The following is a 16,765-nucleotide window of genomic DNA, read 5'->3' as shown; positions in this document are numbered from 1 at the left end:
TCCTGCAGCTGCTGCAGGGGTCCTGCTGCACTCCGCACGGAAGTAAGGTACGGTGGGATCTTTAGAGAGCAAGAGAGCCTTCCTCCTATGATGATACAGCCTCCAGGAAGGCGACTCCTCACTCGTGGTGTTACAATCTACAAGTAAAGTCTGGTGTTACCATCTCTCAGGTAAGAGGTTTTCTCCACACAAGAATGGCCTGTGTGAACACTCACAACATCCGGTAAATAAAAGTCATTATCGATAGTGATCTTGTCTGAACCACGAACCTCACGTTCCATTACATAATGTAGCAACCTGAGGTACAGCATTGTCATTCACCAGGTGTAAGTAGGCAGCTCTCTATCGTGTCCTCGTATCTCTATTCTCTCTCTCTCTCTCTCTCTCTCTCTCTCTCTCTCTCTCTCTCTCTCTCTCTCTCTCTCTCTCTCTCATTTGGCCGTATCTCCGGAAAAATTTCGCCAAAGGTACTTGTAGGTAAGCAAGTAAATAGGTTTTTTAATGCCACAGGCATTCGTAGGTAAGTAAATAGGTAAGTATGTATTCTAATGCCACATCTCTGACCATATCCAAGGTTCTTAAGAGTTCTGCTGGGGTTCTACAAAAGGCTCAGTACTTTCCATGGGGTGGTCAGCCATCCCATAACCATCCCTCACCCGTCCTACTTCAGAGGTCGGGTCGAGACGACACGGGCTCTCGAGGGATCCTTCCCAAACGTCGATCACACAAATGAGATCCATCTGCAGGAGTTCCTAGTGGCCTGACAGTTGGCTGACCTATCATCGATGATGTCCTTGTCCTTCCGTCACAGCTGGAACACAGGTCCTGTAAGTTCGGGTCGTGATCTCTACCCTCAGCGCCGACACCGCTTCCCTCCACAGTCGACGCTTCGCAATGACGCATCTCGTCGAGGCTTCTGTCAGGAGCTATTTACGCATGCGCGTCATTACGTTAGTAAACACGCCGATCCTGGCCCACTTCGTTAGCAGTGACCCACTAACAGCGACAGCAACGACCCTTCCCACAACGTTGGTAGAACATTTACCCATCATGGTGGCAGTGACCCCGTCCACTATGTTGGCAGTGATCCCCGGTCACTATGTTGGCAGTGACCCCCGGTCACTATGTTGGCAGTGAACCCCGTCCACTATGTTGGCAGTGACCCCGCCCACTATGTTGGTAGTGACCTCCGTCCACTATGTTGGCAGTGACCCCACTCACTATCTTGGTAGTGACCTCCGTCCACTATGTTGGCAGTGACCCCACTCACTATCTTGGTAGTGACCCCGCCCACTATGTTGGCAGTGACCTCCGTCCACTACGTTGGCAGTGAACCAGTCCACTATGCTGGCAGTGACCCCCCCCCCCCGCTCACTATGTTGGCAGTGACTTCCGTCCACTGTGTTGGCAGTGACCCCCGTCCACTGTGTTGGCAGTGACCTCTTCCGTTCGCCACTCGTATTGGGAGCGTTCACCAAATAACAAATGAGATCATATTTCAATCCACGTCATGGTCATCACCAGAGTTTCACCAGATCAGATGACATACAATGTTCCATCTAACGTCAGCAGCGACCAGTGCTCTGCACATCAGGTCACCCAGCAGCCTGGACCCCACCCGGACTGGTGTGTGTGTGTGTGTGTGTGTGTGTGTGTGTGTGTGTTAAGACCGCTCCCCCTCCCTAGAAACTTCATCAGGTATTCACCAGGTGTTCTCTCTCCATAGGAGTGGGAGACACACGGTTTTTTTTCCCTAAGTTTCTTCGTTTTGTTTTAAATTTTTCTTTTCCTCTCCACACAGTCAACAACACAGTGCAGTTCCTAGATTTCTTCGGCCGATTAACTCGGGACCTGTTGAGCCCTGGCACGGGAAGGTCATTAATCTTTCTGTTTCTTTGACCTAGATCATTTAAAGCATCTTATGACGTCAAAGGTCAGAAAAAAAAACGGTGGCCTTTAAAAATCCATCACCGGGGCACCATCACCGGGGCACCATCACCGGGGCACCATCATCACCGGGGCACCATCACCGGTGCACCATCACCGGGACATCATCACTGGGACACCATCACTGGGACACCATCACCGGTGCACCATCACCGGGGCACCATCACCGGGACATCATCACTGGGACACCATCACTGGGACACCATCACCGGGGCACCATCACCGGTGCACCATCACCGGGGCACCATCACCGGGACACCACCATCACCGGTGCACCATCACTGGGACACCATCACTGGGACACCATCACCGGGGCACCATCACCGGTGCACCATCACCGGAGCACCATCACCGGGACACCACCATCACCGGTGCACCATCACTGGGACACCATCACTGGGACACCATCACCGGGGCACCATCACCGGGACATCATCACTGGGACACCATCACTGGGACACCATCACCGGTGCACCATCACTGGGACACCACCATCACCGGGGCACCATCACCGGAGCACCATCACCGGGGCACCACCATCACCGGGGCACCATCACCGGGACACCACCATCACCGGTGCACCATAACCGGGGCACCATCACCGGAGCACCATCACCGGGGCACCACCATCACCAGTGCACCATCACCGGGGCACCATCACCGGAGCACCATCACCGGGGCACCACCATCACCGGAGCACCATCACCGGGGCACCATCACCGGAGCACCAACACCCCCGGGCACCACCATCACCGGTGCACCATCACCGGTGCACCATCACCGGGGCACCATCACCGGAGCACCATCACCGGGGCACCATCACCGGTGCACCATCACCGGGGCACCATCACCGGGACACCACCATCACCTGGGCACCATCACCGGGGCACCACCATCACCGGTGCACCATCACTGGGACACCATCACCGGGGCACCATCACCGGGGCACCACCATCACCGGGGCACCATCACCGGGGCACCATCACCGGAGCACCATCACCGGGGCACCATCACCTGGGCACCATCACCGGGGCACCACCATCACCGGAGCACCATCACCGGTGCACCATCACCGGTGCACCATCACCGGGGCACCATCACCGGGGCACCATCACCGGTGCACCATCACCGGGGCACCATCACCGGAGCACCATCACCGGGGCACCATCACCGGGGCACCATCACCGGGGCACCATCACCGGGGCACCACCATCACCTGGGCACCATCACCGGGGCACCACCATCACCGGTGCACCATCACCGGGGCACCATCACCGGGGCACCATCACCGGTGCACCATCACCGGTGCACCATCACCGGAGCACCATCACCGGTGCACCATCACCGGTGCACCATCACCGGGGCACCATCACCGGGGCACCATCACCGGAGCACCATCACCGGGGCACCATCACCGGTGCACCATCACCGGGGCACCATCACCGGAGCACCATCACCGGGGCACCATCACCGGGGCACCATCACCGGGGCACCATCACCGGTGCACCATCACCGGGGCACCATCACCGGGGCACCATCACCGGTGCACCATCACCGGTGCACCATCACCGGGGCACCATCACCGGAGCACCATCACCGGGGCACCATCACCGGTGCACCATCACCGGGGCACCATCACCGGAGCACCATCACCGGGGCACCATCACCGGGGCACCATCACCGGGGCACCATCACCGGTGCACCATCACCGGGGCACCATCACCGGGGCACCATCACCGGGGCACCACCATCACCGGTGCACCATCACCGGGGCACCATCACCGGGGCACCATCACCGGGGCACCATCACCGGGGCACCATCACCGGAGCACCATCACCGGGGCACCATCACCGGGGCACCATCACCGGGGCACCATCACCGGAGCACCATCACTGGGACACCATCACTGGGACACCACCATCACCGGTGCACCATCATCACCCTGGCACCATAACCTGGGCACCACCATCACCGGTGCACCATAATCTGGGCACCACCATAACCTGGACACCACCATCACCGGGGCACCATCACCGGGGCACCATCATCACCGGTGCACCATCATCACCCTGGCACCATAACCTGGGCACCACCATCACCGGGGCACCATCACCGGGCCACCATCATCACCGGTGCACCATCATCACCCTGGCACCATAACCTGGGCACCACCATCACCGGGGCACCATCACCGGGGCACCATCACCGGGGCACCATCATCACCGGTGCACCATCATCACCCTGGCACCATAACCTGGGCACCACCATCACCGGTGCACCATAATCTGGGCACCACCATAACCTGGACACCACCATCACCGGGGCACCATCACCGGGGCACCACCATCACCAGTGAACCGCCATCACCGGTGCACCATAACCGGTGCACCATCATCACCGGTGCACCATCATCACCGGTGCACCATCATCACCGGTGCACCATAACCTGGGCACCATCATCACCGGGGCACCATCACCAGTAACACTAAGACAGCACCATCTTTTTCCCCTAAGTGTCCGACGCGAAAGTCTGTCAGAAGGAGTTATCATGTCTCCCTTCACACGATGGAAGACATAATGATTTTCTGTGTTTCGTCTCGATTTCTATTCTTCTCTCCCACACTCCCACATATGATGAATGTCTTTTATAGCTGGACCGTTTGACTTGTAGCCCCATAATCAACCACCTTGGCTCAGTACCTCTGTCCATCTTTATCGCACTTTATGTTTAGGTATTTTAATGGGTTTTTGAGGGCCAAACCTTAAAAAAAGATTAAAAAAAACTTATATTGTGAGCTGTGGTTCCTTACAGGCTCAAACATTCAGCAAGAAACGCTGCAAAGAGACACCTCTCAGTCAGTCCTATACAGCGCACGGGCTAAATGTGTGAGGATCCATTTCTTGTATTTCATTGAGATTGAAGGTTACAAAAATAAGATACGTTTTCGTCAGACATTATCCGGCCATATTTCATCCAGAGTTCATGAACTTTGACACATACTTGTCTCTCTCTACTTGTCCCACACCATCCCGAATTGATCCGTTACGATTTAGCCATTTCTAGGTATCATTTACGGGTCAAAGGTCATATTTCTTTTTTTTTTTTTTTTGGGGGGGGGGGGGTCGTCATTACATGGCTGTATTTCAACCCCTTGTTGGTGAAATTTGCCGCACAGGTTTCTCCCAATACACCCAGATAATACAGATGGATCTGTGACGACGATTTTTAGCCTTCTTTAGGGAAAAAATATTACCAAAAATAAAATGTTTTCCCTGCACTGATCCACTCGACCTCAACATAGGTTCACCAGATGAAAATGACTCAGTCACTGCGACGTCCCCACCACTGATGATGGTGAGGCCTGGCACAACAATATGTAAGGCGTATATACAAGGCTAAATCATCCTGCGCTTGCTCAGGAATGTTGGTGTTCCTAGTCTTACGTTCACGTCGCACGTGATGCTTTAAATCGTAATATTTGATGACATTCTTGGCATCCCTGTCGTGTAACCTGTCACGATATGTGATCCCTGACACACACTGTACCCTCCATGCACGAAATTAATCTTGTCTTTCTCTCACAATGCCCATGCGTCTCCGAAACTACCTCTTTACACTTTTTCCCAAAAACTGTTAACAAGGAAACAAAGTGGAGCTAATTCAGTGGAATAATAAGACTCTGATCTCCTTAGTATAGATCTGGCATGGAAAAAAGAACTAACGAAGTAGATAAGGCGCTAGACATGGTAAGCAGCAGTCAGCACAGCAGGGTTAAAGCAATTCCCACCATTAGATACAACACGCTGTCGTACCCACCTCCCACGGGGGAATATTATTGAAACCAAACACCAGCAACATATTAGCTGACGCCCACACCCTCGGGTCGTCATGTGCTTTATATCAACCATGTAGTACATGCCGTCACCACACACTGATGCAGATGGTAAACACGGAACCTAATAAAACCTGGCAATATACGATCAACGGTTGCGCACGAAAACACAAGAACCGAAAGCAATGTAGCTAGGAGGTCGAGGGCAACACAAGGGAACACCCGAGACGTTATCGCACATCTGAATGTTAGAGCCAGCGAGAAGAGCCTAGGAACACGGCACGACCTTGCGGATGCACGAACACCTGGAAGAATGCTGGGCCATTTGCTTTTAAGAAAGCCTTCTACTCGTCTGGCTTCGCCTCTCCAGGATTCTCTTACCCTCACCCCCTACGGCTAGTACACTCTCAAGGGTCCCGGCGGGGGTCATGGTAGACGAGCGTGGTAGAGTGACAGTCCTGACGCAGCGCAACAGTGGGTTGTTGGAAGCCTGAAAGGTGGCGGGTTTGAGACGGCCGAGCATTATGATGGCCGCCAGACTTCCTTGTTGAAAGCAAGTGTGGGGCGACGTGTGCAAGGGCAGGGTAAGAAACTAGACAGGAGATCAAAGCCTGATTCTCAAACCTAAGCTGAGGTAATAAAGCAGTTGTTCAAATGCACTAAACTAATGATTTTAAGAACAAACATATTAATCAGAACTCAAAAGAAAGAATTGTAACTATGAATATTTCAAAAAAGTTTATTATTTTTACTAAAAGCTCATATATATATATATATATATATATATATATATATATATATATATATATATATATATATATATATATATATACATATATATATATTTTTTTTTCAAACTATTCGCCATTTCCCGCGTTAGCGAGGTAGCGTTAAGAACAGAGGACTAGGCCATTGAGGGAATATCCTCACCTGGCCCCATTCTCTGTTCCTTCTTTTGGAAAATTAAAAAAAAAGAATTGAGAGGGGAGGATTTCCAGCCCCCCGCTCCCTCCCCTTTTAGTCGCCTTCTACGACACGCAGGGAATACGTGGGAAGTATTCTTTCTCCCCTATCCCCAAGGATATATATATATATATATATATATATATATATATATATATATATATATATATATATATATATATATATATATATATATATATATATATATATATATTTCTTTTTTTTTTCTTTTAAACTATTGGCCATTTCCCGTGTTAGCGAGGTAGCGTTAAGAACAGAGGACTGGGCCCTTTTTGGAATATCCTCACCTAGCCCCCTCTGTTTCTTCTTTTGGAAAATTAAAAAAAAAAACGAGAGGGGAGGATTTCCAGCCCTCCGCTCCCTCCCCTTTTAGTCGCCTTCTACGACACGCAGGGAATACGTGGGAAGTATTCTTAATCCCCTATCCCCAGGGATAAAATATATATATATATATATATATATATATATATATATATATATATATATATATATATATATATATATATATATATATATATATATATATATCCCTGGGATAGAGGGGAAAGAATACTTCCCACGCGTTCCCCGCGTGTCGTAGAAGGCGACTAAAGGGAACCGGAGCGGGGGGCTAGAAACCCTCCCCGCGTGTCGTAGAAGGCGACTAAAGGGGACGGGAGCGGGGGGGCTAGAAACCCTCCCCTCCTTGTATTTCAACTTTCTAAAAGGGGAAACAAGGAGTCATGCGGAGGGTGCTCATTCTCCTCAAATGCTCAGATTGGGATGTCTAAATGTGTGTGGATGTAACCATGATGAGAAAAAGGAGAGATAGGTAGTATGTTTGAGGAAAGGAACTTGGATGTTTTGGCTCTGAGTGAAACGAAGCTCAAGGGTAAAGGTGAAGAGTGGTTTGGGAATGTCTTAGGAGTAAAGTTAGGGGCTGGTGAGAGGACAAGAGCAAAGGAAGGAGTAGCACTACTGAGGCAGGAGCTGTGGGAGTATGTGAGAGAGTGTAAGAAAGTAAACCCTAGATTGATGGGAAAACTGAAAGTGGATGGAGAGAGATGGGTGATTATTAGTGCCTATGCACCTGGTCATGAGAAGAAAGATCATGAGAGGCATGTGTTTTGGGAGCAGCTGAGTGTGTGTGTTAGCAGCTTTGATGCACGAGACCGGGTTATACTGATAGGTGATTTGAATGCAAGGGTGAATAATGTAGCAGTTGATGGTTTAATTGGTGTTCATGGGGTGTTCAGAGTTGTAAATGGAAATGGTGAAGAGCTTGTAAATCTATGTGCTGGAAAAGGACTGGTGATTGGGAATACCTGGTTTAAGAAAAGAGATATACATAAGTATACATGTGTAAGTGAGAGAGATGGCCAGAGAGCGTTTTTGAATTACGCGTTAATTGATAGGCGCGTGAAAGAGAGACTTTTGGATGATAGTGTGCTGAGAGGGGCAACTGGAGGGATGTTTGATCATTATCTAGTCGAGGCGAAGGTGAAGATATGTAGAGGTTTTCAGAAAAGAAGAGAGAATGTTGGGGTGAAGAGAGTGGTGAGAGTAAGTGAGCTTGGAAAGGAGACTTGTGTGAGGGAAGTACCAGGAGAGACTGAGTTCAGAATGGAAAAAGGTGAGAGCAAATGACGTAAGGGGAGTGGGGGAGGAATGGGATGTATTAAGGGAAACAGCAATGGCTTGCGCAAAAGATGCTTGTGGCATGAGAAGCGTTAGAGGTGGGCAGATTAGAAAGGGTAGTAAGTGGTGGGATGAAGAAGTGAGATTGTTAGTGAAAGAGAAGAAAGAGTATCATTTAATTTTAGGGAGAAAAAAAGATGTTTTGGAAGGAGGTAAATAACGTGCGTGGTGGGATGAAGAAGTAAGATTGTTAGTGAAAGAGAAGAGAGAGGCATTTGGATGATTTTTGCAGGGAAATAGTGCTAATGACTGGGAGATGTATAAAAGAAAGAGGCAAGAGGTGAAGAGAAAGGTGCAAGAGGTGAAAAAGAGAGCAAATGAGAGTTGGGGTGAGAGAGTATCATTGAATTTTAGAGAGAATATAAATATGTTTTGGAAGGAGGTAAATAGAGTGCGTAAGACAAGAGAACAAATGGGAACATCGGTGAAGGGGGCATATGGGGAGGTAACAACAAGTAGTGTTGAAGTGAGAGGGAAATGGAGTGAGTATTTTGAAGGTTTGTTGAATGTGTTTGATGATAGAGTGGCAGATGTAGGGTGCTTTGGTCGAGGTGGTGTGCGAAGTGAGAGGGTCAAGGAGAATGATTTGGTAAACAGAGAAGAGGTAGTGAAAGCATTGCGGAAGATGAAAGCCGGCAAGGCTGCGGGTTTGGATGGCATTGCAGTGGAATTTATTAAAAAAGGGGATGACTATGTTGTTGACTGGTTGGTGAGGATATACAATGTATGTATGATTCATGGTGAGGTGTCTGAGGACTGGCGGAATGCATGCATAGTGCCATTGTAAAAGACAAAGGGGATAAAGTTTAGTGTTCAAATTACAGAGGTATAAGTTTGTTGAGTATTCCTGGGAACTTATATGGGAGGGTACTGACTGAGAGGGTCAAGGCATATACAGAACATCAGATTGGGGAGGAGCGGTGTGGTTTCAGAAGTGGCAGAGGATGTGTGGATCAGGTGTTTGCTTTGAAGAATGTATGTGAGAAATACTTAGAAAAACAAATGGATTTGTATGTAGCATTTATGGATCGGGAGAAGGCATATGATAGGGTTGACAGAGATGCTCTGTGGAAGGTATTAATAATATATGGTGTGGGAGGTAAGTTGCAAGAAGCAGTGAAACGTTTTTATCGAGGATGTAAGGCATGTGTACGAGTGGGAAGAGAGGAAAGTGATTGGTTCCCAGTGAATGTCGGTTTGCGGCAGGGGTGCGTGATGTCTCCATGGTTTTTTAATTTGTTTATGGATGGGGTTGTTCGGGGAGGTGAATGCAAGAGTTTTGGAGAGAGGGGCAAGTATGCAGTCTGTTGTGGATGAAAGGGCTTGGGAAGTGAGTCAGTTGTCCTTAGCTGATGATACAGCGCTGGTGGCTGATTCGGGTGAGAAACTGCAGAAGTTGGTGACTGAGTCTGGTAAAGTGTGTGAGAGAAGAAAGCTGAGAGTAAATGTGAATAAGAGCAAGGTTATTAGGTTCAGTAGGGTTGAGGGACAAATCAATTGGGAGGTAAGTTTGAATGGAGAAAAACTGGAGGAAGTGTTGGAAGTGAAGTGTTTTAGATATCTGGGAGTGGATTTGGCAGCGAATGGAACCATGGAAGCGGAAGTGAGTCACAGGGTGGGGGAGGGCTCGAAGGTTCTGGGGAGTGTTGAAGAATGTGTGGAAGGCGAGAACGTTATCTCGGAGAGCAAAAACGGGTATGTTTGAAGGAATAGTGGTTCCAACAATGTTATATGGTTGTGAGGCGTGGGGTATACAGGAATATGTATAACATGAAAGTCCTATCGCACCATCCACATAGAGTTGTGCGGAGGAGGGTGGATGTGTTGGAAATGAGATGTTTGAGGAAAATATGTAATGTGAGGTGGTTTGATCGAGTAAGTACTGAAAGGGTTAGAGAGATGTGTGGTGATAAAAAGAGTGTGGTTGAAAGAGCAGAAGAGGGTGTATTGAAATGGTTTGGTCACATGGAGAGAATGAGTGAGGAACGATTGACAAAGATGATATATGTGTCAGAGGTGGAGGGAACGAGAAGTGGGAGACCAAATTGGAGGTGGAAGGATGGATTTTCACTGAAAAAGATTTTATGCGATAGGGGACTGAACATACAGGAGGATGAAAGGCGTGCAAGGAATAGAGTGAACTGGAAGCGCATGTGAAGCGTTAGGGGTAAACTATGGAACGTTTTGTGGGGCCTGCAAGTGGAAAGGGAGCTGTGGTTTCGGTGCATTATACATGACTGTGGCCTTTGTTGTCTTTTCCTAGAGCTACCTTGCGCGCACGCGGGGTAAAAGGGGGTGCCATTTCATGTGTGGCGGGGTGACGGCATGAATGGATGAAGGCAGCAAGTATGAATATGTAAATGTGTATATATGCAGATGTCTGTGTATGTATATGTATGTATACGTTGAAATGTATAGGTAGGTATATGTGCGTGTGTGGGCGTGTATGTATATACATGTGTATGTGGGTGGGTTAGGCCATTCTTTCGTCTGTTTCCATGCGCTACCAATCTAATGCGGGAGAGCGACAAAGTATGATAAATGAATATATATATATATATATATATATATATATATATATATATATATATATATATACATATATAAAGGGAGCGGGGAGCTGGAAATCCTCCCCTCTCGTTTTTTTTTTTTTTCAAAAGTAGGAACAGAGAAGGGGGCCAGGTGAGGATATTCCCTTAAAGGCCCAGTCTTCTGTTCTTAACGCTACCTCGCTAACGCGGGAAATGGCGAATAGTATGAAAGAAATATATATATATATATATATATATATATATATATATATATATATATATATATATATATATATATATATATATATATATATATATATATATATATATATATATTCCTATGAGTCCATGGGGAAAATGAAACACGATAAGTTCCCAAGTGCACTTTCCTGTAATAATCACATCATCAGGGGAGACACAGGAGAGAAATATAAGTCAGTTGATATACATCGAAGAGACGTAGCTAGGACGCCATTTGGTAAACATGCGATTGTCCAAGACATACAACGCTCGCTGTATGTCTGTGTATACATGGGTGGATGAGTATTTCTTCGTCTGTTTCCTGGCGCCACCATGCAGACGCGGGAAACGGCTATCGAGTAAAAAAAAAAAAAAAAGTATAATAAACAGTTTATATTTGTATTCATTTCTGACCAGTATGGGTGCCGCTGAATAACGAAATCATTGCTTTTGTTTCATCCTGGAGGTCCGTCAAAACCCAACCTGCTCACTCTAGAGATCGATGGCATCAGCAATCATCACAACAACACCTTCTACACTTCCGACGTATAGTGGCATTCACCTGCGTCCAGTATACTATACTACATTTTTTACATCAATGCTTCAGACTCACCCTAAATGCTTCAGACTCACCCTAAATGCTTCAGACTCACCCTAAATGCTTCAGACTCACCCTAAATGCTTCGGACTCACCCTCAATGCTTCAGACTCACCCTAAATGCTTCAGACTCACCCTAAATGCTTCAGACTCACCCTAAATGCTTCGGACTCACCCTCAATGCTTCAGACTCACCCTCAATGCTTCAGACTCACCCTAAATGCTTCGGACTCACCCTCAATGCTTCAGACTCACCCTAAATGCTTCAGACTCACCCTAAATGCTTCAGACTCACCCTAAATGCTTCAGACTCACCCTAAATGCTTCAGACTCACCCTAAATGCTTCGGACTCACCCTCAATGCTTCAGACTCACCCTAAATGCTTCGGACTCACCCTCAATGCTTCAGACTCACCCTAAATGCTTCAGACTCACCCTAAATGCTTCAGACTCACCCTAAATGCTTCAGACTCACCCTAAATGCTTCAGACTCACCCTCAATGCTTCAGACTCACCCTAAATGCTTCAGACTCACCCTAAATGCTTCAGACTCACCCTAAATGCTTCAGACTCACCCTAAATGCTTCGGACTCACCCTCAATGCTTCAGACTCACCCTAAATGCTTCGGACTCACCCTCAATGCTTCAGACTCACCCTAAATGCTTCAGACTCACCCTAAATGCTTCGGACTCACCCTCAATGCTTCAGACTCACCCTAAATGCTTCAGACTCACCCTAAATGCTTCAGACTCACCCTAAATGCTTCGGACTCACCCTCAATGCTTCAGACTCACCCTAAATGCTTCAGACTCACCCTAAATGCTTCAGACTCACCCTAAATGCTTCAGACTCACCCTAAATGCTTCGGACTCACCCTCAATGCTTCAGACTCACCCTAAATGCTTCGGACTCACCCTCAATGCTTCAGACTCACCCTAAATGCTTCAGACTCACCCTAAATGCTTCGGACTCACCCTCAATGCTTCAGACTCACCCTAAATGCTTCAGACTCACCCTAAATGCTTCAGACTCACCCTAAATGCTTCAGACTCACCCTAAATGCTTCAGACTCACCCTAAATGCTTCGGACTCACCCTCAATGCTTCAGACTCACCCTAAATGCTTCAGACTCACCCTAAATGCTTCAGACTCACCCTAAATGCTTCAGACTCACCCTAAATGCTTCGGACTCACCCTCAATGCTTCAGACTCACCCTAAATGCTTCGGACTCACCCTCAATGCTTCAGACTCACCCTAAATGCTTCGGACTCACCCTCAATGCTTCAGACTCACCCTAAATGCTTCAGACTCACCCTAAATGCTTCAGACTCACCCTAAATGCTTCAGACTCACCCTAAATGCTTCAGACTCACCCTAAATGCTTCGGACTCACCCTCAATGCTTCAGACTCACCCTCAATGCTTCAGACTCACCCTAAATGCTTCAGACTCACCCTAAATGCTTCGGACTCACCCTCAATGCTTCAGACTCACCCTAAATGCTTCAGACTCACCCTAAATGCTTCAGACTCACCCTAAATGCTTCAGACTCACCCTAAATGCTTCAGACTCACCCTAAATGCTTCAGACTCACCCTAAATGCTTCAGACTCACCCTAAATGCTTCAGACTCACCCTAAATGCTTCAGACTCACCCTAAATGCTTCAGACTCACCCTAAATGCTTCAGACTCACCCTAAATGCTTCAGACTCACCCTAAATGCTTCAGACTCACCCTAAATGCTTCAGACTCACCCTAAATGCTTCAGACTCACCCTAAATGCTTCAGACTCACCCTAAATGCTTCAGACTCACCCTAAATGCTTCAGACTCACCCTAAATGCTTCGGACTCACCCTCAATGCTTCAGACTCACCCTAAATGCTTCAGACTCACCCTAAATGCTTCAGACTCACCCTAAATGCTTCAGACTCACCCTAAATGCTTCGGACTCACCCTCAATGCTTCAGACTCACCCTAAATGCTTCAGACTCACCCTAAATGCTTCGGACTCACCCTCAATGCTTCAGACTCACCCTAAATGCTTCAGACTCACCCTAAATGCTTCAGACTCACCCTAAATGCTTCAGACTCACCCTAAATGCTTCAGACTCACCCTAAATGCTTCAGACTCACCCTAAATGCTTCAGACTCACCCTAAATGCTTCAGACTCACCCTAAATGCTTCAGACTCACCCTCAATGCTTCAGACTCACCCTAAATGCTTCAGACTCACCCTAAATGCTTCAGACTCACCCTAAATGCTTCGGACTCACCCTCAATGCTTCAGACTCACCCTAAATGCTTCAGACTCACCCTAAATGCTTCGGACTCACCCTCAATGCTTCAGACTCACCCTCAATGCTTCAGACTCACCCTAAATGCTTCAGACTCACCCTAAATGCTTCAGACTCACCCTAAATGCTTCAGACTCACCCTAAATGCTTCAGACTCACCCTAAATGCTTCAGACTCACCCTAAATGCTTCAGACTCACCCTAAATGCTTCAGACTCACCCTCAATGCTTCAGACTCACCCTAAATGCTTCAGACTCACCCTCAATGCTTCAGACTCACCCTCAATGCTTCAGACTCACCCTAAATGCTTCAGACTCACCCTAAATGCTTCAGACTCACCCTAAATGCTTCGGACTCACCCTCAATGCTTCAGACTCACCCTAAATGCTTCAGACTCACCCTAAATGCTTCGGACTCACCCTCAATGCTTCAGACTCACCCTAAATGCTTCAGACTCACCCTAAATGCTTCAGACTCACCCTAAATGCTTCAGACTCACCCTAAATGCTTCAGACTCACCCTCAATGCTTCAGACTCACCCTAAATGCTTCAGACTCACCCTAAATGCTTCAGACTCACCCTAAATGCTTCGGACTCACCCTCAATGCTTCAGACTCACCCTAAATGCTTCGGACTCACCCTCAATGCTTCAGACTCACCCTAAATGCTTCGGACTCACCCTCAATGCTTCAGACTCACCCTAAATGCTTCAGACTCACCCTCAATGCTTCAGACTCACCCTAAATGCTTCGGACTCACCCTCAATGCTTCAGACTCACCCTAAATGCTTCAGACTCACCCTAAATGCTTCAGACTCACCCTCAATGCTTCAGACTCACCCTAAATGCTTCAGACTCACCCTAAATGCTTCAGACTCACCCTAAATGCTTCAGACTCACCCTAAATGCTTCAGACTCACCCTAAATGCTTCAGACTCACCCTAAATGCTTCAGACTCACCCTAAATGCTTCAGACTCACCCTAAATGCTTCAGACTCACCCTAAATGCTTCGGACTCACCCTCAATGCTTCAGACTCACCCTAAATGCTTCAGACTCACCCTCAATGCTTCAGACTCACCCTAAATGCTTCAGACTCACCCTAAATGCTTCAGACTCACCCTAAATGCTTCGGACTCACCCTCAATGCTTCAGACTCACCCTAAATGCTTCAGACTCACCCTAAATGCTTCAGACTCACCCTAAATGCTTCAGACTCACCCTCAATGCTTCAGACTCACCCTAAATGCTTCAGACTCACCCTAAATGCTTCGGACTCACCCTCAATGCTTCAGACTCACCCTAAATGCTTCAGACTCACCCTAAATGCTTCAGACTCACCCTAAATGCTTCAGACTCACCCTAAATGCTTCAGACTCACCCTAAATGCTTCGGACTCACCCTCAATGCTTCAGACTCACCCTAAATGCTTCAGACTCACCCTAAATGCTTCGGACTCACCCTCAATGCTTCAGACTCACCCTAAATGCTTCAGACTCACCCTAAATGCTTCAGACTCACCCTAAATGCTTCAGACTCACCCTAAATGCTTCAGACTCACCCTCAATGCTTCAGACTCACCCTAAATGCTTCAGACTCACCCTCAATGCTTCAGACTCACCCTAAATGCTTCGGACTCACCCTCAATGCTTCAGACTCACCCTCAATGCTTCAGACTCACCCTCAATGCTTCAGACTCACCCTAAATGCTTCAGACTCACCCTAAATGCTTCAGACTCACCCTAAATGCTTCAGACTCACCCTAAATGCTTCAGACTCACCCTAAATGCTTCAGACTCACCCTCAATGCTTCAGACTCACCCTAAATGCTTCAGACTCACCCTCAATGCTTCAGACTCACCCTAAATGCTTCGGACTCACCCTCAATGCTTCAGACTCACCCTAAATGCTTCAGACTCACCCTCAATACTTCAGACTCACTCACAATGCTTCAGACTCACCCTCAATGCTGCAGACTCACCCTAAATGCTTCAGACTCACCCTCAATGCTTCAGACTCACCCTAAATGCTTCGGACTCACCCTCAATGCTTCAGACTCACCTCACAGATGATGCTGTCCACAGTACCTGCTTCACGCACTCTGCACCTCACTCAGTAATTATCAACACGACAGCAAGAGCAAGACGGCCATCGCACACAGGCTGTGTGGCTCTGGGAACTCTCACGGTGGCGACATGTAACGCCCTGCCGCAAGCAGCGCCCTCGATCTTCCTGCATCAGCCAGATACACTGGACGCATCATCACACACCACCACAACGCAGGATCAAGACGGAGGCGTCGGGTGAGTGGGGGGGCTGACATTCCACTCTTAGATAACGAGAGATAAAGCGATAGTATCTGGATTGCTAATGGCACTTAGTACTCGGCAAGGTAATCTAGAGGAAGCCAGAAACAGTGATGCAACAAATGACTACCTCCCTCCGTCATGGCAGACCCAGAGAAGCAGGAGAAGAGAACTCAAAATATCGAACACGTTGTGCACAATATACAGAAAACGGCTTTTGTGGAATTAATCCTTGTTTTTTTTTTATATCCGTTTTCATTTTTCGAGAGAGAGAGAGAGAGAGAGAGAGAGAGAGAGAGAGAGAGAGAGAGAGAGAGAGAGAGAGAGCGCCATCCATTGCTACAAGGAAAACGT

At 48.0% G+C, this 16,765-nt stretch overlaps 1 protein-coding gene across 4 annotated transcripts in view; it reads right to left on the bottom strand.

Moving 5' to 3' along the window:
* The window catches only part of LOC139761939 (breast cancer anti-estrogen resistance protein 3 homolog), a 680,749-nt gene that overhangs the window by 269,447 nt on the left and 394,537 nt on the right, over positions 1-16,765 (bottom strand). The window contains exon 1 of one of the 4 annotated variants that reach the window (XM_071686636.1): positions 16,167-16,300. The exons of the other annotated variants lie outside the window; for them this stretch is intronic. The gene's annotated coding sequence lies outside the window, so the exon portion shown is untranslated. Of the gene's footprint in view, positions 1-16,166; positions 16,301-16,765 lie in introns of those variants that run through there. 4 annotated transcript variants of the gene reach the window in all.

The sequence above is a fragment of the Panulirus ornatus genome, chromosome 42, assembly GCF_036320965.1.
Source record: "Panulirus ornatus isolate Po-2019 chromosome 42, ASM3632096v1, whole genome shotgun sequence".
Classification (NCBI taxonomy): Eukaryota; Metazoa; Arthropoda; class Malacostraca; order Decapoda; family Palinuridae; genus Panulirus; species Panulirus ornatus.
Note: the sequence above shows the minus strand (reverse complement) of the source record. Positions and strands in the feature narration are given on the sequence as shown.